This window comes from Protopterus annectens, chromosome 10.part0, assembly GCF_019279795.1.
Source record: "Protopterus annectens isolate FY-2018-M chromosome 10.part0, PAN1.0, whole genome shotgun sequence".
Lineage (NCBI taxonomy): Eukaryota > Metazoa > Chordata > Ceratodontiformes > Protopteridae > Protopterus > Protopterus annectens.
The window spans coordinates 280914917-280940400 of NC_056744.1; the positions used below are offsets into that span (position 1 = coordinate 280914917).

Below are 25484 nucleotides of genomic sequence, written 5' to 3' on the forward strand. Positions count from 1 at the left end.
TTTAACTGAAGAAGGCATTAGTCTCCATGACAGCATTTTTTTTCAAAACACTCTACTGTTACTTCTTCTTCTTTCGGCTTTTCCCGGTTAGGGGTCACCACAGCGGATCACCTGTCCACTCATGATTGGCAGTGGAGTTTTACAGTGTTGAGTTGCCAGCCCGGCACCCAACCTTCCACAGAAGGCACACACACACATGCACTCACACCTAGGGCCAGTTTAGAGTGTCCAATCCACCTGCAGCATGTCTTTGGGATGTGGGAGGAAACTGGAGCACCTGGAGGAAACCCACGCGACCACAGGGAGGACATGCAGACTCCGCACAGAAGGCACCCCAGCCAAGGATTGAACTGGAGAACCTCTTACTGTGAGGCGACAATGCTAACCACTGCACCACCGTGGCCGCCCTACCACCGTGGCCGCCCTGATGCTGTTATATATTATGTTAATGTGTTACATTTGAGTCTGAACTCTGATGAATGGTACCTTGCTGAATTAGTTAATTAATTACTTAAATTATTATAAGTAAAATCAATGAAAAATGAACAAGATAAGTATTCATTGAGTTCAAGGAGGGGAATAGAAACTTTTATGTTTGTATTATTTGTTGCTTTGTTTGGCTTATATAATACATTATTTATTTCTCAATAATGTAAATAGTAACCCATCTTGACCTTCCTTTGTTTATGAAGAATTATTGGACTCAACATTCTGGGGCGGCCACGGTGGTGCAGCGGTTAGCATTGTCACCTCACAGCAAGAGGTTCTCTGGTTCGATTCTCAGCTGGGGTGCCTTCTGTGCAGAGTCTGCAGGTCCTCCCTGTGGTTGCGTGGGTTTCCTCCAGGTGCTCTGGTTTCCTCCCACATCCCAAAGACATGCAGTAGGTGGAATGGACACTCTAAACTGGCCCTAGGTGTGAGTGTGTGTGTGCCTTCTGTGGAAGGTTGGGCGCCGGGCTGGCAACTCGACACTGTAAAACTCCACTGCCAATTATGAGCGTACAGATGATCTGCTGTGGCGACCCCTAACCAGGAAAAGCCGAAAGAAGAAGATTGGACTCAACATTCTGAATAAATCATTACTATTTCTCAGTTGTTTAAGAAACCCTTGTTTTTTTTAAATAAAAACAGATGACAAGTGATATACCATATCAGTTGATACTTTGAGATATGTAGTTAGTTGTAAGAGTTATTTTTTTTGGGACAGCTATCTTGGAATCAGTTTTTTGTTTCCTCTTTCTAGCATCAGTTGCTTCTTCTAAGTCATCAAAGGTTCTCATCTCGTTGGTAAAAAGTATTTTTATCCTGGCTGGAAAGGCCAGCTGTGCTTTAATGTTGTTTTGTTTCAACAGTTTTATTATTGGCCAGACTTTTTTCCTTTGTTCTAGTATTCTGGAAGAATAATCATTGTTAAAGCTTATGAGGCTTTGATTGTATTTTAAGGATGATTTTCTCCAAGCCTTGTCCAGAAATGAAAGAAATGTAACTATGGATCTAGGTGGAGTATTTGTAGAGTTAGAAGCAGGTTTCCTCAGTGTTCTGTGTCCTTTTAATTCCAAATGAAAATTCCTCTTTCAAGTCTAAAAATTCAGGAATCCAGGTTTTTAAGAATGAAATAATGTCTTTTCCTTCAGTGTTTTCAGGCAGACCAAAGATCCTTATGTTGTTTCTCCTTTCCCTGTTTTCTAAGTCATCTATTTTGTTAAGCAGCCATGTATTCTGTTTAAGCTGAAATTCTTTTTTGAATTCTTCCTCTTTGAGTCTCCCTTCAGTATTATTTAGAGAAGTCTCTAGATTTATTATTTTTGTATGGTGTTGCTGTACTAGTTCCTTAAGAGTATCAGTCTGTTTTTGAGAATTTAATTTGAGGTTTTCTAAGTCATTTTTAAAGCCATCCCTCTTCAAAGATAGTTTCTGTAAGGTAGATGTCATCAATTGCAATTCTTTTTTCAAAGCAGCATCTGGATGAGAATTCCTTGAGTTGTTCATATTCAGTGACTCAATATATTTCCAAGTTACTTGACAGGAAATTTTTGTATATCTCCACCAAAATTGATATTTATGTAGTTTAGTAGTTTATCTATAGATTTGTGACTTGAAAATAATAACATTTTCCTATATTATTATTATACTAGTTTATGGAGCTCTCAAAATTCACTACTCTCAGTTGGCCATCTAGGCTTCGCCCCCAAATGCAAACTCTTTTAACACATTTTCTGTAAAAGCAGGCACATTACTGAATTTTAGTCATCCCTTTGTTTGTCTTATTAATTTGACACATCTGTAAAAAACAGAAGATAGCTTATTAAAATATGAAATCAGCATGGAAGCGAAGACACAATTATGGTGATGGTGGTGATGGTGGGGGAGGTAACAAAGGACACAAATGTGTGCAACAGTATACTTACAATGGTGGCAGTTTCATTACAAAGCTAATAACTGCTCTTTGGGTCTCTGTATTACTGGTAGTAGTGATATATGTCCTGCCTGCTACACTGACTAAAGTACTGGAGGTTGTAGTGGGTGCAGTATTATTGGCAAAAAAGTAAGGATTCATCATGTAAGAGAAATTGCGATCTGCAAGAGTTAATTTTATGGCAATTTGCAGTATGACATCTGCTCAGAATACTGAGAAACTGGGGACTAAAAGCATATGTTATACAACCACTTTGTTATAGTTTGAGACATCCCCAACCTTAGAATTGTGGTTTTATTGCTAACTGGCGGTTCCTGCTTTTTATTGTCAATATAATGTTTGTCAAGGAACTCTCTTCCCAAAGACAAAAAAAGGAACCAAATTGCAATGCAATCGAGGTTCACTGAATAATTCATCCACATTATAAATCAATAAACTGGCATTTCATATGAGGAAAAACACTGTGGAAAAGCATAATAATCAAAACATAGCAGGTATGTGCAAACTAATCACCTGCAACATGCAGACACTGTACGAGTATTTACACCACTCACTCACAGCACTCAAAACAATCAAACTTAACAGTGTAATAGTCAATTGCTCACTCTTGAACCATTAGCACTTTGATCTGTGTTGCCATACTTTATCACTACAACTTCATCCTTCTGAAAAAGGAAAGTGAATGGGGCAATAGCAACATCTGTCTCAGAGTCCTGGAACCCTGAAAGCCCTAAGTCACTAACTATAGAATTATACATAACTAACAGATAGAGGCAGGAAGGCTTCACAAAAGGCCTTTTGCAAGAATGCCAGAACTACTCACTCCTCAACCTTAAATATCCCATCCCTCTTCTCCACCTATCTCGCTTACCTCATATCTTGCCCCTTGACATCATCCCATACTATCACAAACTTCCATAACAACCATTTCAACCCCCCCCCCCCCACCTTCATTGCTTTCACTTCCTTAGCCACCACCGGCAGGTACTCATAGAAAAAAAAAATCTTTGCCCCTGAATCCCCTCTGCCCTGACACAAATATCCCACCAAATTTCAGTGTGATCAACAGTTTATGGAACAATTCATGCTTATTATTAATCAATAAACTGGAATCTCATATGTGGAAAAACACCATGGAAAAACATAATGATGAAAACAGAGCCAGTGAGTACAAACCACTCACCTGCAACATTTACACACTATGGGCATGTTTACACTGTTCACCTACAACACTCATACCCACCAAACATAGTAATATAACCTTCAACCTCTCACTCTTGAGCCATCAGCACTTCCGGGTAGTATTACCGCAGTGTTTGCTCCTAGTTCATCATTCCATCACAGGAAAGGAAATAAGGGAAATGGTTGCTTCCTTCTCAGAGGCCTAAGCCCATGAAACCCCACCATTCCAGACTGTTCTGATGTTTCCTTTCCTTCATATAACTCCAAGCCGAGGCACAAATTCAGCTAGAATTGTTAACAACTACCATATGCATATTTAAAATATTAAGTCCCACATCACACAAGTGCACTACATCACCATGTTACCACATAGGGTCCTTTTCACTGAAATCCCAATGTTCTAAAACCATAACACCTACCAAACCTGTAGCTCTACCAACCATATGACAAATAAAATGCATCATTCCCTGAATAGTTTCTACCTTAATTGTCCACTTCCTTGTCAACAAAGGCATAACAGCAAACCAGAAAATCAATAAATCAGAAATCTTTTCTTCAACAATAATAAATCTCTATCTACTCCCAAATTATTCTATTCCAAATACACAATAATTATATTTGGATCACAATACTTTAACTGCAACTCATCCACCACACCCAAAAGTGGGGATCATTCCTTTTCTCTGATGCCTCTTCAGCAGACCTAATAATGCTTGGGGTCATGGCCTAGAAAACAATACCCAGGTCTAACAGCAGCTTGCTTTACCACCCAATATATATATATATATATATATATATATATATAAAATCTCTCTCTCTCTATATGTATATATATATATATATATCTCTATATATATATATATATATATATATATATATATATATATATATATATATATATATATATATATATATATATACATATATATATATATATATATATATATATATTTATATATATGTATGCCCTATGATAAGTAATTGTTGACAACCTGAAAAACAAACAAGCATACATCGCTCCACTGCCAAACCACCAAATTATCTTATATCTTTATACCCATTAGATACCCATGAACCTTTCCTCTTAATACCGTAAATAGACCTGCCTTCATATTCTAAATAAGAAACCCTGACCATCTGAAAAGAATACAAAAAATATCCATCATTTGCAGTAACTTGACTAATTAATGCTGTCTTTAACACTGCCTTCAGCTTTCTTACTGACACTTGGACACCTGACAGATGTTGAAAAATACCATCTTCCAGTCTTCGGCAGATAAGATAGCTCATATCATACCTAACCGCAGTACACAGTACACGGCCATTTCTCATTGGTATTAGACAAAACTATATATTGTCTTTTATCTGACTGATCTGTTTTAGAATGCCTTAATTAAATTAACACCATCACCACACACACACACACACACACACACACACACACACACACACACACACACACACGCACACACACACTCATACACACAGATACACACACACACACACACACACACACACACACACACACACACACACACACACACACACACACACAAACATACACACACACATCATCCAAATCAAATAACTAACCTGCTCACTAACCCTAAAATCTCCTTCATAGAGAAAACCAGACAATGTTGCCTGTAGCATATATTCATCCAACAATACAGTAACCTCATACATACCTCTTAATGCCAACTATAATAACTGCCCACTTTTGAGCAACTGCTTGTCAGTAGTCAGCTCCCTAAATCTTTCCCAACCCTTCACCCTTTGTAAAAACCAACCAGTGCTTCATCCAATCTACCTCACCTGAGAACTTTGCAGCTGCATCTAAAGCTGCTAAGTGCAATCTGATCATCCTCACCACCTTTCTAAACTGACATGTGCGCACTAACTACCCAGCAAGCAGACCTAATTATCAGCACCTGTCCTGCAGAGGTAGCTGACAAAACAAGCTGAAAAAGCAGTCAGTGCAGCATTACATGCCTTCTGTGTTGATGTAGGCCATGGCTATTTCATAAGCCAGCCCATTACAGCCTGCCAATTATCCAAACCTCTTCCAGGGTCACTGCCAGCTGTGCCTCCATCTTCAGTATGAGAGCTCAAAACCTGTAGAACTGAAACGAAGACAGACTGTCAGCCACTATATTAAAGTTGCCCGGTATATATTTAGATGTCAATGAAAAATTAGTGCTCAAGTGTTACAAAACTAATTTTCTAAGTAAATCCTGAATTTTCTAAGTAAATCCTGAAAAGAATCTGACCTTGCTGACTTCGCTGTCAAAACCTAATCAATCATCTCATTGTCTAAATGAAAAACATCTTTTTTGTTCGACAAGAACTCCTACCAAACTATAGTTGCTGCCCAAGCTGGCAATAACTCTAAAGCTGTAATATCCTTCACTTTCTCTGACCACTCCTTAGGCCTTCTAGAAGCAAACCACATCCCTTGAAAGTATGCTCCAATCCCTACATCCCTCCAGTTGTATACATATATAGCTATAGATCATCAGATAACATCTAGCCTTTCTGCCATACTGTCAACCCTTTAAAGTGTTCTAGGAACACCTTTTAAGCTACTGCACAACCAATAAACATAGCTCTGTCAAAACATTTTCCAAAATAACTCATTCCAGACTTACTCCAAACCTGTTCTCTTATCAGCAGCAACCGAAAGACCATCTCAAAATCCATCTTTACCAACTAGGGGTCATCAAAGGCCCCAGTAGTCATTACAGGATCATCCACTGATGCATACTGTACCTTCACTGCTCCCTAGTAAGTACGGTTATTAACTAAATCCCCTTCAGGAAAAGAAAGATGGCACATTAAACAAAATTCACCCTTTTTTTTCTATCCTGTAGGACTCAAATGAAGGTACTAATAATGGACACAACACCCAACCTGCCCTGTAGCTTCCTAACCTTTCACCAATTGCAAGTTATAACATGCCTTGCCTAGGCCCTGCTACTTCAGCTCAAATTGAAATCCCTTTGCCAAACCTGCTATCAGCATCACGGCTATAACTTGGAAGATGTGATGGTAACTGGGGAGTGAGTTGTTCAGTCTCCCATTATCTTCCTTGAAAGTGCAGTGTTCCTCCTGGGGCCATACAAGCCCTCTCCCCTTATAGCTAATGCACCCAAAACTCCCACTTTGTACTTCTTGTGCGGCTAGCAGTCATTGGCTCCCTAGACCACTTTTGTTGTGCCAATATCTTGCCCCACTATGTGCACTTCAACAATATTAGCAGCTATGAGAAAGCCTGGATCCTGACTATGCAAGTCATCACTCATTAAAAACTCAAAACATTTTCAGACCTTCCTCCATCTCTTATTGTTCTATGTTTGGTGCTACACTTGCCTTATCAATCATTGTCCCCGGCCATGTATGTGTGTTCCTGTCTTCTCACTTTAGCAACTTATCAAAATATTTCAGATTTCAACATCTTTGATCAAATCGCAGCCAGGCACTAGCACCTCTCAACCATTGTGTCTCCTGAATGTCAGAAAATTTGTTAACAATAAGACAAGCGATGCACCACACCATAGCGCGATTTATTCAAAACTGCAATGCAACATAATGGCAAAAGACATGTAAATATACTGCCTTGTCACAAGGCAGTATATTTACATGTCTTTCGCCATTGGTTGGTATATGATTTATATTAAGCTTGTGATGTGATTTTTTAATGTGGATCTGAAGAAGGCTTTAATAGTTTAAAGCACTTGTCCTTTTGTCTATTTGTTTGTTGTTTTTGTTGCACTGCAGTTTTGAATAAATCGCTAAAATAAACTGTATGGTGTGGTGCATCGCTTATCTTTTTGTTTTCAGTTGTGACTTTGTTGAGCGAGCTTAAACGGAGTATCCTTCTGTTTTTTCTAATATGTTAACAATGTCAGTGATTGTTCCAAATCATATTCCACAGTTATATCCCCATTATCTTATGTCCTAGCTCTGAACCCAGCTGGACACCTATTCTGCAATGTGGCCAATGCTTCTGTGAAATTTACGGAAGCTGGGAATTAATTCTCCACTGTTCTTTGGATGTCATCCAATTCTACCAGCTCAAATTCACAAACTCCCCACTACCACCATACTTTCTCTTTCACTGATTGTGGAATGTGTGGCATTCTATGGTTCAACTATCACCGTGACAGGCATGGGCAACACTCCTCTCACTGTTAGCCTGTTTCCAGAAACTGTCAAAGACTACCTGATGCACCAACTGCTGCCTGACCAAGAACAACTGCTGGATTGTCTAAATGATGTATCGTTGCTGCATGTTCCCCTACTGTGTTACTTCCTCAACAATTTCTGGAACTATAATCTGCCATCAATATCTAAATCCTGCAGCAAGCCTCTCAAGTACTCATCTGTCAGCTGATCATTACCTGCATGAACCCCAGCATTAACAACAGACCCTTTACCTGCAGTGGCCTGAAGCGCCTCTGAGTCTCCCTTGAAAACACCTCTTTCCTTCTGAGACCTCCTCTCTCCCTGGAAGTATTTCACTAATGGGATGCTGCTTGCCATCTTTTATCACTTAATACCCCTGGCCTGGCTGTACTGCTTATTGCCATCCTCCTGTGTTGTGCCTGCTGTGGTCTGGAAGAACACAGCTGCCCGTGCTTGACCTTCTCTCTGCTTCCATCTCATTTCCTTGATATCAGCAATACTGCTAAAGATAAATATTTATTTATTTATTTTACATTTGTTTATAAATATAACATTAGTAACCAGCAACAGTACCAACACCCCAACCCTAGCCTAAATTTATTCACACCTCTGCAACCCTCACATCCTGTATCCTTGTTGTCCTTATCTTATCCACTCCTTCCCCCTTTATTTCTCCTCCTCTATTTTTTATTGTTCTTACCTAGCAAGCTACTCCCGAACTTGTCTGTTAAAAGATCCTACCACGCTACCTCACACCTTCTCCTGGTGACATTAAAGCCTCTAACCCCTTGACTCTTAGTCACAGCATTCTCCAAATAAATTCACAACATATCCTCCTTTACCAACCTAACAATACTCAAAACACCATTTTATTTTATTATTCTTCCTTTTTTTTACAGTACAGTACTACCTCACCATAGTACATATTTTGCTCACTGTCTAGATTTAGCTTCCTGGTTAAGTTTTAGGCTTCAGACGGTCAGCAAATACATGTCAGTGTCAAACTTGTAATTCACTCATTTACCAAAATGCTAGAGCAATCTTCACAATGCCACTACTTCTGAGCCTTTGGTACCCCCATTATTGGTTTGTCCAGATTTCCAGAGCTAACAATGAGAGGGAATAGTACAGTCACAGGGTCAAATATCCTGCATTATTACTGCTTACTCTCTCATACCTTGCCACCCTACACAGTATTCCTTCTTCTATTTATTTACTATTTTTGGTTCTATGATTAGTCATTGAAGATTATTTCCTCAAACCTCCTATGAACGCAAAAAACACATCTAACGTTCATTAATCGAATATTCACTTCATCAAAAGTGTGAGATGGGAAAGTATTTAGTTGGCCAACATTTTCCTGTCTCACACACCACAGTATTTCAAACCCACCTAGGTTGGGGGGCTGCATGCCCCTACATCCCTCAATCACCCCCTAATTATATATACCAACTCTGAGACTGCATTACAGTGGGGAAAAGGGCAAGTAGTTGGCCAACATCAAGAAATTTGCCCTTTTACCCACTGTAGTGCGACCTCGGAGTTGATATATATAGTTTGGGGGGTGGGGGGTGCAGTTCTGCGGTGTGTGAGATGGGGAAATGTTGGCCAACTTGTTACTTTTCCTGTCTCACACTTTCTCTAAAGTCAACATTCGATTAATGAACTTTCAAGGTCCAGTGTTTGCTCATCAGAAGTTGGAGGAAAGAAACTTTGATGAGTAAACATAGACCCACTATTTGTACAACTATAAACCTAACATACCTCTCAAATGACCAATTTTTTACAGAATACCAACATTTTGCTTCATATTTTGGCCTTCTGCTCTTATTATGTGTGGTTTTCTAGCAAATGATTTGAAACTCCTGTTGACCTCTATTAATTCTATTTTTCTATTTCCTCCATTTTTCATTATTGTTAAATTGTTTTGTTTGTATTATTTTTTTGTTCTCCCTGCTTATGTACCTTTTACAAAATTGTATTTTCATTATGTAAATTAATTTCTGTATTAACCATTGCGGAGCTTTTCTCCCCGGGCCTCTGCTGAAAACGGATTTATATCCAGTTGGACTAGCCCGGTAAACAAATGTAAAATAAAAATAAATAAAATAAATAAAATAAATTTAAAGTCCCTAAATAATGCCATAGTTTAAGTTTCAACCTTCATATTCTTTAAACAAATGCACAATAATGCAAATCCTGTTATTCAAATGACTTACTAAGTTTATAAGTGCAATAGTTAAATCTGTCCCTTCTTCTCCCCCTTTGTCTAGATTTCTGACATTTGGAGGTTGAGGGGATGACTATAAAGCACTGATATGGCTATTACTTTGCAGCATGCTTCGCAGTTTTCCATAGTAAGCCTGAAAGTCTCCTGATTCTGCAACCACCTTCTCACTAATTAACTTTTGAGAGTTCCATGCAGGGGAAGGGGAAGTGGCCAGAATGCACTTCCATCAGCCTCCTTCCCAGCTCCACCATTTCTAAACTCCCTTGGACAACTGCTAACCATCAATAACCACTCCACCATATGAGTATAAACCTACCTCTCTGACCTTACTTAAATCAGTGTAGCCTTTCTAACCTACCCTGGTATAAATAAAATCTACCAAATATAAGTTACCTGCCCAAAACACTAGCCAACCTACTCATCTTCTGTTATAACCTCTAGTACCTGCCTCAGTTTATCACTTCAGTGCTGACCTGTGAATCAAACTTTCTTTAAAGAGTTGATGCCAAAGGCAAAAAGTTTAAGCCAAGAGGCCAGAACTATCCACTCCTCACACTAAAATGTCCCTGTTCCACTATCCCATACTGCTTACCTCATATCATGTAATGTCACCTTACTGCACTCTCATAACTTTCCCTACTCACCAACTCAAATTCCTTACCTCCATTTTCTTTGCTTCCTTAACTCCCAGACAAAATTGTCAGCCCAGAGGGCTTCCCTTATTTGTTATTTAAAGAAGAGCGATGTTCGAGATTCATTCTGTCCTATATTTGCAATTTTTTTTCAGTATGTCGGCACTTCACATTACAAGTTCCAGCATTTCAGTAGGGAGCCTAATAAACACATTCAGCTACAATAAGTGAGAAAAAAATGAACAAGTTTTTGAATGAAGAATAAGAGTAGTCACAGTTATAAAACATAAAGAAATATTTAGCAGGAGAGAAAGCGGTACTGTTCCAGTACCCCAAATCAGATACGAGATTGTATCAAAAACTTTATACCAGCAGTCAAAAAGTAGGGAGACTTGTTTTTTATTCTGAGATGTAATTTTATAGGTTCATAGGTTCATAGGTAGGTACTAGGCTATCGGCCCTGTGGCCTATACAAGCCCAGGCAAAAAGGTACCCTGGCTTTTGCCACCCAAGAAAATTATTTTCCTGTGCCACTGTCGAGCAGAGCCACAGAGGTGATCCCCGGAGTGAATTTCCTATTTCCCATCCAATCATCAAGATTTTTCTTGAAGAGTGCTAATGAGGAGCTTTGTTTGATATTGATATTCAACAGACACTATCATCTATGTAGATTCCATTCTCTAAGAAATGTTTCTAATACCCCTCTAAAACAAGACAAACTACTAAACAAGTTTGTCAGACTTTATTTAACACCTACTTTATTAATTAAACCGATCCGGTGATATACACCCAAATCCTGGCCCCACTCCATCACCAGGCATAGTAACAAGCAACAAAAATTTCACCCTCAAAACTCTATATCAGAAAAAACAAGTCATCTCTACTTCTCCTTGAAATGAATGTAAGGAGCATAGCCTTTATATGTTTGATTGTCATGCCTTTAAAGTTAGCCCTGTTAAGAGTTGTGCAAGCTAATTTTTGGGTAACGTAAAGTTTTAACAATATTGTATTGTACATATTTCATGCATCCACTAACTAAAAATTACTTCAATTTGATGTTTAATTACTCAAGTTCTGTTCTTCAGACTCATTTACATAACAATATTTCATTTCATGTGCAGTTTTTTTATATGATCTCTTTTGTAACTGTATTGCTTTGTTTCTGTGTACCTCGGTCATGACAGAAAAGGATTTCAGGATCAGTTTAAACAAGTAAATCAAATAAATAAATAGTGCTTAAACTTCGAACAACATTTAATATCTGTTGAGCAGCACTAGACAAAGTTCATGTATCAGTGCATTTGTGGTGTCCATCATGTATGCGTTATGATAATATGCTTCAATAGCCTCTATGTAGCACAGCTCTTGAAAGTATTAATGAGCTTATGAACAGATGATATTATTATCAGAGGACATCACAAGGATTATACATGATAAGTACCTCAGGCATCACTATAGTTTAATGTGCTGAAGACTAGGAAAGTAAAACTCCATCTCAAAGAGTCAACTTGCTAAACCCAATCATAATGGCTCATATACAGGCTGTAGTAATTCCTAAAAATAAATCCATTCGCAACTCATATCAAATGTTTATATTTGTTGTATTCTACTATTTTGCTTTTATGCAATATGCTGGAGATTTTCTCCTTAGGCCGTTGCTGAAAAAGAGGTTATTGTCTATTTTAACTTTTCTGGTAAACAAATATTAATAAATAAATAAATTGGAGAAACAAGCTTCAAACAGTTGTGAGACACAAAAAAGTTGCCATTCAAGTGTATAAATGGTTACTAGACTTATAAATCTAACAGTCTTCAGGAGTTTGACTGCAATTGTGCCATGCTGACATTTACATACATCCACATGGGCATCCATAGTTTTCCAGTTTTACCTTTAGAGTTAGGGGTGAAGTAAAAATAATTAGGAAAAAGACCACAAATTATGGTCACTTTTTAAAATGCTATCAATATTACCTTAGAATTTATTGATGTAATTTACAATTTTAGGAAAGATGGAGCAAATGTGATAAAAATCTTTGGTGGTGTCCTTTCAAAATTTGGACTATTGAGATGTATATTGGCATCTAATTTCTTTCTAAAGGTGAGAAGAAATTGACACTGTTTTAATGACAATAGAAGTTTATACAAAAGATGCTGGAGGAACAGTGAAGAACTTGTTCCATGGTAGCAAGAAGGGTGTTTTATGTGGTTCGGGGAGATTTTGAGGTTAATTGTCTTTGGCCATGTGTTAGTCTTTCACTGTATTCAATACTTGTACAGGGTCTGGAGCAAGAGAAAAATATTTTATTGTTTAAAATATAAGATGTAAGGCACCTCTCATGTGATGATGTGAGGTCCATGAGAAGGACAATTCTTGTAGCACATCTGAGTAACTTACGTTTCCTAGCTCATTAATTCTCTTCATAATTCACCCTCTAAACTTGAACAGTAAATTCTGCCAGGAGCAGAGAGAAGAGCTGTGATCAATAATTGACTGAACCTGTCAGAAGTAGAGGGGTGTTGTGATTTACTTAAAATGACTAGAAATCCTGATGAGTATCTTAGTGAGTATCAGCTAAGGTATGGTGGTACTGTGTGCATGTGTGTGTATGTGTGTGCGTGTGTGTGTGTGCGTGCGCGCACGCGCGCGTGTGTGTGCGTGTGCACACGTGTGTGTGTGTGTGTGTGTGTGTGTGCGCGTGCGCATGTGTGTGTGTGTGTTTGCATGTGGAGAATGAATGAGGGGAGTGCTTGCGTTAACACTGTGCATCAGATGCAGTGGTGGTTACCACAAGAGCAGCAGAAAAGGGCTTGTTAGCACTTGTGATAATCACTGAGTGATTCCCAGGCTTTAGCTGATAATGAGGTATTTCCTCATTATGGCTAATGTGTCTCTGGAACACTGGTTTCTGTGATGGTGCTAAAAGACCCTTTTACCACAGCCTTACCACTCACAGGTGGGTGTGTTTCTGAATCCTGGACATAGAACAGATAACTATGTAATAGATGTGTATTGATAGATGTGGGAAAAATGCTAAACGCGGCTGAAATTATTTGATTTTCAAGAATCAACATGCTTCAACTTTTTACATTTTTGATATCTAATAAAAACATAGTCTTCTTTTGACAATACCTTTTGAATAATGATAAAACATTGCTGTTATTTCACTTTTTAGAAACCTAATATAATTAGATGCAATATAGCTACCAGTCATACAAAACATGCCTTTCAGTAGAAGGTTGTCTAGAAACAGCTGAGCTTTACTTATATTGTACAATTATTCCTATACTGAAAGTTTGTACTTATACTGTTCTATACTGAGACTTTGTACTTATACTGTTCTATACTGAGACTTTGTACTTATACTATTCTATATGGAGACCAGGTATTATTTCACTTGTCATTCAGATTTGCCTCTGGCACCATTTACCAAACCAGCACTCACTGAAGCAATGCTTCTGTTCTCCGCAGAAATGGCAGGAGGACATGTAATAAAGTGTGTTCACCTTATTCATCATGTGAAGCATGTAAAAAGGCTGGACTGCTTATAATATAGCCCTGCTGAATAAGCCAACTTTCTTCTAAATACAGATCTCATAACTCCATGTACCTTCTTCAGAAACATATTTTTCTGAGGTCCAAAAGCAAGAAAGTCTGTTATTTCAAGCAAAAACCAAACAAACACACACATGCATGCACACACACACCTGCACGCGTGCACACACACGCACACACACACACACACACACACACACACACACACACACACACACACACACACACACAGAAAAGCGTTTTTAAATACTTTTTCATTTGGTTGGACTTCATTCCAGTAGCTCAGGCTGTCACTTATTGTAATCAGAAAGTACAAGAAGGTTTATTGAATTATCAATATCACATGAATATTAGTTGTGAGCATATACCCAATTCAAATGATAATGGGAAAAGTCAATCATGCTTGATCATGATAGTAACGTGAGAGCTGTTCTAATACTCTGTTACTAATATTGTAAGTCCCATTATTTCAAACAGATTAAGTAAAAAATTTAGTTGGCACTTTTCCCCTCTGGTGCATGACTATGGAGTTAGTATGTATTTCTGGGGGGTGGGAATATGGGGCGCTTGCTCCTTGCTCCCTGCAAAAAAGCTTTATTTCATGTTTCCTGGAGTTGGCTTTCAGCTTATCCTGTTTACTGTATTTCTGGTAATTTTCTCAGGCGTCATTACTTCTCTATTATGACACTTACATTAAGCACTTCTCATTTTACTTTTAAATCATGTGGGAAGGTGATTAGATGTATGGGTGGAGAAAATGAGTGGTAGATATCAATAACTATAATTAGAACTTATAACAGCAACCATGTGAGGCACAGCATAAATATTTCTTTACGTCTGTGGTTTATATGCATTGTACAAAACAGAAATTATGCTTGTTTAATGTAATGTTTTTCTGCATTGTTGACATTGAAAGTTTGCACTACTTGGCTAAATCTGTGAAAGGATTAGTGCAGACCATCTGATAACTGTCTGGACTATGTATGTCATTTATGTGGGATAACTGGGATGTATTTACACATAGCTGTTTGTTAGAAATTGTACCCTTTTTGATCATATTCAGGAGGTTGTCATGAATACAGCCACTAGAACATTACAGTCGTAGTCATTTGATAAAGCCAATGTCACAATGCTGTGATAATGTCTCATTTAGAACCATTAGAAGGAAAGAAGGACATGTTCTTGCCAGGGTATACGAGTTACAGCAATGACTGGTGTCACATTAGGATTTTTCCGAAAGGGTATGCAAAATGCAAACCCTAGATAAAAATATTAAGAAATCATAGTAATGTAACTGATGATTTCAGTAATAATGTCCCAGATATTAAATTATTTTACAATCACCTTTTTAACTTGTAGAAGAATTGGAAAGTATACATCTGTACTAGAGGGTGCATTTTATATGCACCCGGCACTCCCATGTAGAAGGGCACTGCTCACACACTGAAATGTATATGTGTGTATAAATACACACAAACACACACACACACACACACCAACACAAACATCTATAGTCCAAGAACATGCAACAGTAGAGAAAAGGAAAAATTCCACTGTCACTAAAGATGTGTTGACAAAATTATTTTATGGGATCGTCGCTCACTCACTTAATGCGTTTTTGATCTCTTGACAGGTTACCTGTGTTGTAAGCGTATGAGTAAAATGTATGCTCATAGAAAGGGTGAGGCCATAAGGATGGGGAAACAAGCTTTTTGTAGGATGATGGTCTCAGGGATTCCACAGCTAAAGTCTCACGCCTTAGTAGGAATGATTAAGCAGCATGCGTTTTAAAGGTTCCCATGTTGTCTGATGTCAGAGAGTTTGTGTGTGCTTGGACACAAGCACAGAATTAATACTACAAATTAATGCAACTTCTGTGATATAGAGGGATTAAGCCATAACTATTGCACAGGCAAACTAAGTTTGATTAGTGGCTTGGATGTCTGAAATTCTGACAGAGAGGGATTGGCATTCATTTAGGTATTCCCTGCTAGGAGGTGTAGTCCATAAATGGGAGTAGCCCACAGATGTAACAAGAGAATGCAGTGAAGGAGGGGATGCCAATAGATAAGTTGGACCTATATTAGATAATTGAACTTTCAGATGTCCGAGTGTCATATGGTCGACACCATATGATCAAATTTTTGAAAGTTCGAACGTTTTACTGGAGATATCTGTACAGCGCAGAATGGGAAGATGTCTCTTTTCTGCACTGTAGTGCGATCTCGGAGTTGGTCCATTTAAAGAGCCGGGGGGTGCAAGGGGGGTTTGCCTCCCTGCTTAAAACGTTTAGGTAGGTTCTTTGTGTAGTTTATTTTTTTATTAGGTGTTTAAACTTTTAAAAGTTTGATCATATGGTGTCGACCATATGACAGTCGAACTTTTGAAAGTTCGATTATCTAATACAGACCTGAAAAGTCATACATGAAGAAGTCCCATGATAGAAGCAGTCAATGTTATGTTATTCCAGGACACCCTTAAGTTTTTCATTGGTCCAAGCTTTAGAACAGAGACAGTCAGGGGGCACTAAATGAGGCTGGCAGACCTGATAATAGATGAGGCATTGAGGTAGTTGAAAAGAATGTAGCAGAAGGGGAACAAAAAATAAATAAATGCAGACTCATAGTTCATGTGGTATTAAGTATAATACCTTAAGGTTATTAACACTTTCTTGTACCTTTGTATGTTAATTAATCACCTAAATGTGGCTATGCCTGAATCCAAAAGCAATTTGGCACAGCGAAGGAAAGATCTCATTCTGGATAGTGGAAAAGCATTGATCAATAACACTTATCAAATGCATGAGTGTTCGGCTGTAAAAAAGTTTTATTGTATCCTTTAGGTTAGAATACTGAAGGTTGTCAAAGGTATGATATGGTTGCTGATTTGGAAGCAGGCATACAGTTCTGACATATTTCAATATTTTTGACCCACATAATTTTTAAAATACACTTTTCATGACACTGTCTTATTAACTAAAACAGACCACAAAGTAAACAATGTAGAGCTGCCCTTTGAAAAAAATAAAAACTTTGGTCTAAATTTTTTTAAAGTAAAGGAAGGTATGGTCAGTTGTTAGAAGTTCAGTTTATTTTTTATTTATCCTTTGTTGGCTAGGCTAGTCCCACTAGCCTAGTAGCCATTTTTCAGGGGAGAAACAAAGTGGTACTTATACTACTAGGGGACATTTGGCCAGGGCATTAGAGAACTTCCCCTACTCTTTGTTTGTTGATACTGATACACTTCCTGCTCCAATTCTGGGCACAGTGGCAGCCTGGAGAAGGAAGGAGAAAGAGTGCTTGAACCTTCAGGTGATAGTGATGGTGAATTGATCATGAAAAGGATGTTGAGCCTTGAAATGGATGTAGCAGAGAATAAAGGAGGAAAAGAGAAGGAATTTAAGCCTTTGGAAGCTGCAGGTTATAGTGGTGGTGAGTTAATAGCCATGGAGATGGCAGTGAAGTCTTCTGAAATGTTAGATGAAGTAGCATAGTGTGAGAGCAAGCAGGGGAAGGCTTTTCAGCCTTCTGATTTAAATAAGGTTAAATTGGCAGGTGACACAGTAAAAGGAAAGCCAGTCAATCTTTTCAGGGATTTGGAGGATTTATTTCAAACAGAGCTGTTTGAGGAGGATAAAGGAATAAAAGAAAGATGTATTACAACCCTTCAGTCAGTAGGGTTGCAAGATGACTTATTAAGAGACCTGCTTTGAGCAAGTTAGCTGGAAAGTGAGAAAAATTATTGTGGGGGAACATTATGGACAAAATACAACAAAACAAAGTACAGAAGGTAACAGGAAGAGATGTGATCAAGAAGAAAATGTATGCAGATACCGTGAAGGAGAGAGCTGGAAAAAAAGGTGGAAAATGATTGGGAAGTCAAGCAGAAAAAGAAGTACACAGTGAGGATTTATAATAAAGGAGATAAAGCGATATAAAGACATGAGGTATGGGACAATATCATTTTACCTTTGGGCACAAAAGGGAATGAGGTAAAAGGATGTCTTCATTTGTATAAAGAAACAATTTGTGACACTATTTTTGAAAATGGCCATGTGATGGAAAACTTCTTGGTGGAATTTAAAAAAAAGACTGCTATCCTTGGAACTTGTTTATCTTCAAGGTATTTAAAAGAAACACTAAAAAGAAATTACATATTCACATAAACCAAAAATAATAAAAGCAATGAAAAGGTCCCAATGGGTAAAAAAATTGCTTTATTAAAAGCAAGCCAACAAAGTATTGAATGCTTTCATCCCTCATCAAGCAGGGACTTCATTAGAATACAAAAACATGCACGTACCCAGGTTCCTTAAATACAACACCTAATTAATCAATCATATCTTAATTAAAATAAAATAATTAAATTGATTAAAGTGGTATTAAAATAATTAAATACATACTCAGTGTCTGATTAAAAGGAAAACATATCAAATATCACCAATAAGGTAGAGATATGTGTCACAAAAAGGTGAATACAAGTAATTTAAATAAGTTAATGCTTTATAAACTTATAGTTTATTTGACCTGGTCTTTAAGGCTGAAGCAATAGAGATAGTGTCATTTAACCATGGGGGTACCATGGTAGCAAATCTGAGCTGCCAACAAAGTTTCCTGTTGTATAATACATTCTTCCAATCACCCCCTCCCAGGGTCCAAAACTACCCAGTCAATAATACCAAAGGTAAACTTAGTAAAGTTGGAACATCTAAAGGAGTGCTTATAAAGAGCATTTGTGTCTTTGCCATTCCTGATGTCATTAGTATGTTTATGAATTCTGGTCTTTAAAGCCCATTCTGTTTTATCTATATAAAAGCTAGAACAGCTCTCACACTTAGTAAGGTACACTATTTTACTAGTGTTACAATTACCTTTTAAAAGCACAACCTCAGATTGCATGGCATTGTTCGAAATAACAACTGTTAAGAACATATTTATGTTCCCACCAAAGGAGAACCAAGTTGGCATAAACAGGGGCTTATGTTAAACCCAGAGCAACTCCTTTAATCTGTTGGAAATATTCCCCCTCAAAATACACAAAGTTATTTTCCAAAATAAGGGCCATTAGTTCCATCAAAAGAGTGGTTTGCTCACTAGGTAGTGAAGAATGGAGAAACATCTCCTCAAAAAATTCCAAACCAATATATTTCGATATAACCGAAAACAAATCTTTCACATTAGTTGCTACAAAAATAAGTTCCTTAGACCAGACTTCTTTCTTAAGGTGTCTCAAAAATTCCCAAGAATCCTTAAGTAGATGGGCTACTTTATCAACCACATGTTTCACCCATAGACCACCAGAGGGTGGGTTTTAGACCCACTGGCTGAGACTATTGGCCTAAACGGTGGATTAAAAATGTTCTTATGGATCTTGGGAATACCAAATATAGAAAGAATGGCAGGATTATTATTAACTAAAAAATCATATACATCTGGGGTAATATACTGATTCAGCAAATATTCCTCAAAAAAAAAAAAAGTGTCAATCCTGTAATAGATTATGTCGATCTGGTTCTTCGAGACAGGAGGATAGGTGTTGACATCAAATAAAATGTTTTGCATAACATCAGAGTAATCTAGACTATTATAAATGACAACACCCCTTCCCTTATCTGGCTTCATAATACGGATGGTGGGGTCAGTCCTAAGGTTGTTCAATAATCTGACCTCATCCTTAGTTAAATTGGACCAAGATCTCTTTTTACCCAAATAAGCCCTATAAGTATCTTTCGTAACTGCTTTTTCAAAAACATTGACTAATGGGTGCAAAGGGGGGGTTGACGGTATTTCTTCTCCTAATGTCATGACCATTTCCTATAGCATATTTGTCCCTATGTCTGTTCTCATCTGAGAATAAAATATTAAAGTTAAGCTCTCTTGTGTATAATTTAAATTCAATTAAACTGTCGGCTATATCAACTCTTCTCATGGGCACAGATTTAAATCCCTTTAAAAATAGCTTGAAATGTTCATTAGTAATATTCTTATTGATATAATTATAAATAGTAAATCCATCAAAAGTGTTCATAATACTATTCCTGTACATGTCCTTCTCTAAAAATCCTGTCCCCTTCCGGGGTGTGTCATCCTGTCTATATACTGATGTCCTTTTTGAAAGTTCCAGTTTGCTGGTTTCTCCAAGAATGACTGATACCAAAAATCCTGCCCATCAACCCTACCATCAACCCTATAATAACTTTCATAATAGATGTTATGATCATCACCTTCCTCTCAGCCATCAACATTGAGTCTACCAAATCTACTTTAATCCCTGCCCTGGTTAGCACGCTGTTGAAAAGAGGTCAGTTTGTGAGTAGGGTAAACAACCTTTTCAGCATATTGTTTAAGGTCCCTATCTAACTTTCTTTTCTTTTTCATGTAAAGCTCATTTCACGTTCTATTAATTTTATTCAGAACCTTGTAGTACAGTCCTTTGTATTCATCAAATACCAAATCATTAGTAAATCTGTGGTGCAAATGTTCTATCTCATGGCAAAAAATCTCCCTGTATTTTTATTGTAAAATATTACCAAAAGCTCCAATCCACACTTTTCAAAAAACTAGTAAAATCATGTACTATAGCATCATCTTATATTAAACCAAAAGGAAAACCCTGAGGTACAATATGGTGCTTAACACATTCTTTTAAATATTAGATCTCAATCTGTAAAGTTTTATACTTAAAAAAAATGTTTTTCAAACCAGTAAATCATTTCCTTCGATGAAGAAAAAGAAGTGACTTCACTTAATTCAGAGCATTCATTGTTAGAAATATCACTACCATTAAAAATATAATTTTTACTTAAAAGATCATTAAAACTGTTAACATTATTGGAATGAGCATGTTCTGAGTCCTTTTTATCAGCAGTAGTACTTGAACTAACCAAATAATTCAACCCAACCTCAGACTTCTGCCTGTTCCCTTGCTCGCATTGTATAAAAGTACCTGTTATTCAGTGTTAACTCATTCCATTACATATTCAGTTCAGAACAGATGTTGAAAAAGAGACTTTAAACAGACATTAAGTAAAATACATAAAAATGTGTTGGACGTTACTAGGGCATATGATAATAGAGGGTTATGGACTGTGAGATGCTAGTGTAATGTTGTTTTAAAAATAAAAAATGGAAATAGTATGCATATTTTGAGTATTATAAATGCTGAAGGGGAAAAATGGGTCAATAAGTATTGGGGACAACCTAAAACCTGTTTTTATTGTGGAAAGTCTGATCACTTAATTGAACATTGTGATAAAAGGAAATGTTATATTTGGGGAGAAATTGGACATAATGCTAAAAAAAAATGTGTGTTAAAATGCTATAAATGCAACAGTGTGGGGCATTTATGGATGGATTATGAACAAAGCAAGAATGAGAATGAAAGGGAAATAAACAGTTCCCAAAATGTACAAAAATTAGTACAAGAAGAAAAGGAAGAATTAATAGCAAAGGAGAAGTGAAAAGACTCAGTACAAAGTAATGAAAATTTTATAGATAAAAAGAGGAAAAAGATATGGAAGAAGGTTCAGAAATATGTGAGGAAGAAGATGTAAGTTGGACATTGGTAAAGGAAAAAAGACCTTGGTAGGTAAAAGAGTAAGAGAAAGAAAAAGAAAATGTATAGGAATTAACAAAAACAAAATGAAAAAGCAGAAGGGATGACTATTTAGTAACTAATAATAATGATATTAAATCAAAAGCAAGAGGAGATAGATGTAGAATAGTGACTGCTAATGTAAATAGTATAAAGAAATAAAGAATTTCTTTAGGAGAATTTCCCATGGCAGGGCAAGCCACCTGGTGGTGTAAATCTTGGCCGTAGATGACTGTCACTGTTGAAGTAACACCCCGACCACATGTGCAAAAATGCAAAAAAGGGGTTGTGGATGGATGGATGGATGGATGGATGGATGGATGGATGGATAGATGGGTGGATGGATGGATGGATCGGTGGATGGAATAAGCATTTTAGAATGGTACAAAAGACTTGATGCTGATATTAGAGTTTTGAAAAGATACAAGATTTTTGACTAAGGAAGAAAGGTTACAAACTGAATCACTATGGATAGGCAACATTGTTTGGAACTTAGGCAAGGAAACATATTCTGGTATAGGGATTCTATGAAAGAAATCTGTTAAGATATCAGCTGTGCCATTACTTAACATGAGAAGGTTTGCAGTTCTAATTATTAGATGGAGGAGGAGGTATATCAAATTATTGCACTTTATGCTTACATAACAAGTAAAGAAAAAGAAAATATGTTTAAAAATATTGGAATACGTGGGTATAAATATGGACTTCATAACTGTAAGACAGGAGAACACAAAGCAGAAACAGATTTTTTCTTGTTATAGAAACAGGTTTCTCAGATCATTGGGCAATTTGGACAGAGATAAAAGGAAAAGAAGGATATATCAAAATAGGTAAATAGATAAAAAGAATAAATAAAAAAGAGAACTGTGGAAAGATCGTATTAATAAGAAAGATTATTATTAAGAATTGGTCAGAGTGGTGGATATTATTTAAACAAAACTATAAGAGGCATTATGTGGAATGGAAGTTATAAAACAGAAAATAAATAAATAAAATATATAAAAATAAAAAAAGAAGAGGCATTTATGAGTCTAGGGAAGAAAAGATGTGTTTTATTAAAGGAAAAAAAAAAAAAATATATATATATATATATATATATATATATATAAAATGAATCGAGAGAAAAATCAAGAATTCATTATTCAAAACAAAATATTTTTTCAAGATAAAAAGGAAATATCTCCTTATTTAAGCAAGGTAGTGAAAAAGATAACATAATTAAAGAAATGAGGAATAAAGAAACAATGCATAATAGTCACAAAGCTACAATGATGATAGTAATGGATTATGTAAGAGAAATGTTTAAAGACAGAAAGATAGAGAACAGGAAAAAATGGATGGTAGAAGCTTTTTTGTAAACAGACAGTGAAGAGTTAGAGAAAAAGTTATCAGCAGAAAAATTAGACAGAACACTGAAATTATTAAATGTGGAGTAAGCAGCGGGACCAGGTAGAATAGAGTACCAATGTATGAAAATATGATTTTATGGAAAAAAGGTACTTTACTGAAATTCTAAATGAATGGTTAAAGAAAGGATTTAGAGAAACAGATTTATGTAACAGTATATTTAAATTTATATGGAAAAAAGGAGATAGAGAAAATATGCAGAATTCGAGGCCTGTGGTTATGAATAATACAGATTATAAGATTTTTCTGAAATTTTTTTTCAGAAAAGGATGGATGTGAAAATAAATAGTATTATAGAGAATACGGTATATATCATTAAAAGCAGAGGTAGTCAGGAATTATTATTGAGAGTTAGAGAATTAGTAGATGACATTATTAACAGTGACAAAAATCATGATAGGAGATTTGAATAAAGCCTTTGACACTATTTGTTGTGATATATTATGGAAAATATTTTAATCTTATAACAGAAGTAGGAAGATAATACATGAATGTTTATCTGCATATGAATACAATTATATTCGAGTGATGATAACGAATGGTTAAGTGAAGAAATAAGTATAACAAGAGCAATAAGGTAAGGATGTCCACTGTGTAGTACAATATTTACATTGGTAAAGAATGTTGTAGTAAGCAATATAATTAATGATATGAAAGATGTAAGATATATAACCAAAGAAGGTATTGAAATACTTATCATTCTATCATTTGCAGATAACATCATATTAGTTACTAAAACTATAGATAGTGTGAAGAAAGTATTGAATTTTTTAAGTGAAGTTGACAGTTGATTAGCATGTATTTAAATAAAGAAAAGAGCAAAAGGTTTAAGATTTGAAGGATGGATAGAAGAAATTGAATTTAACAAGGAAGAAATAAAAAAATTTGGTATATGATTTGGCAAGTATGAAATAAAAGACATACAATGGAAAACGTTAATAGCAACAATAAAGAGCACATGTAAATTCTGGAATACTTTCTGATTATCTTTTAAGAAAAAGTCTTATTTAACAAATTCTATTTTGCTGGCTAAGATAGCATACATTGCTAGTGTGTTTAGTTAACCACTGAATTATGAAAATGAAGTACTTAATATTATTATCTCCATTATTTGGAGTTCCAGACTTAAATCACTTAAAAGAGGTGTTTATATGTTCCCAAAGATGAGGGAGGGTTAAATTTAATAAACACAATAGTGTAAGCAGTTTCCTTGAAATTGTGTAAGGTCCCTAAATAGTTAAAAGAAAATGATAAAAGATTAATAAACAGAATATTTAAAAGTAAATATAAAAGAGAATGTAAGATATGTCAAACATTTAAAAGAAAAAAGGTGGTTGAATGATGAATTAAAAATCAGGAAAAAATATTATTTTGGAAAATAAACATAAATTAAATTGAAAATGAAAGAAAAGTGTGGTATGAAAGCATTATGCATAAATATTATTATGTGTACCCTTAGAAAGATCTACAGGAGAAGAAAATTAAAGCTATCAAAGTAAGAATTGAGAGATGTAAGAATATATTAGTATGTCAGGATTTTTTATGGAGATGGGCAATAATGAAACTTCCAGTTAAAGCAAATATGCCTTATAAAATTGAGATGAAAGAAAACAAATGTATTCTTGAAATGTAAAAGAGTGGTGAGATTGGGCCAAAATTAGGAGATATACATTATTTCAATGATACAAAGGGCCTGAAGGTATAAATATAGATATCACTGGATATGGATGTTATAAAGATAAATCTTATATATGGGTCTAGGACTGTTGAGCGAAAGCTCGTTTCACAGAAACCAAAACGGGTGAGCACCAAAAATGCACTTTCGCTAAAGTGAACTAAAAAAAAGCATGACAGAATGGCTGTTGCTGAGATCGCAGTACAGTGGGGATAAGGGAATATTCCCCTTTCCCCACTGTAGTACGATCTCAGAGTGAGAATATAAAAGTAGGAGTGGTGTGGGGTGCCGGGGGGTTTGCCCCCCAGGATAAACGTGTTTAGTGTTTTTTTTTTAAATGCGTTTTTTTATTTTTTTGCAGATTTTCGCAAAAGTGTTTTTTGGTGAAAAAGCACTTTCATGGAAGTGTGCTCGACCATTTCAATTTCATTGAAATGTGTCATCGATAATTAGTCCTAGATCCATATATATATATATATATATATATATAGAGAGAGAGAGAGGGGAGAGATACTGCAAACAAAATCGTTAATGTGTTATAGATAATATGGCACCAAAGCATAAGAGAGATTATGTTTAATAGGAAGTGGGATTTGGCTCAAATACTTGAA

The 25484-nt window shown here is 36.2% G+C and overlaps 1 protein-coding gene across 1 annotated transcript in view; it reads left to right on the plus strand.

Annotated features, from left to right (window-relative positions):
• The window catches only part of GRIN2C (glutamate ionotropic receptor NMDA type subunit 2C), a 3426271-nt gene that overhangs the window by 489819 nt on the left and 2910968 nt on the right, over positions 1–25484 (plus strand). The gene's annotated exons all lie outside the window — the stretch shown is intronic.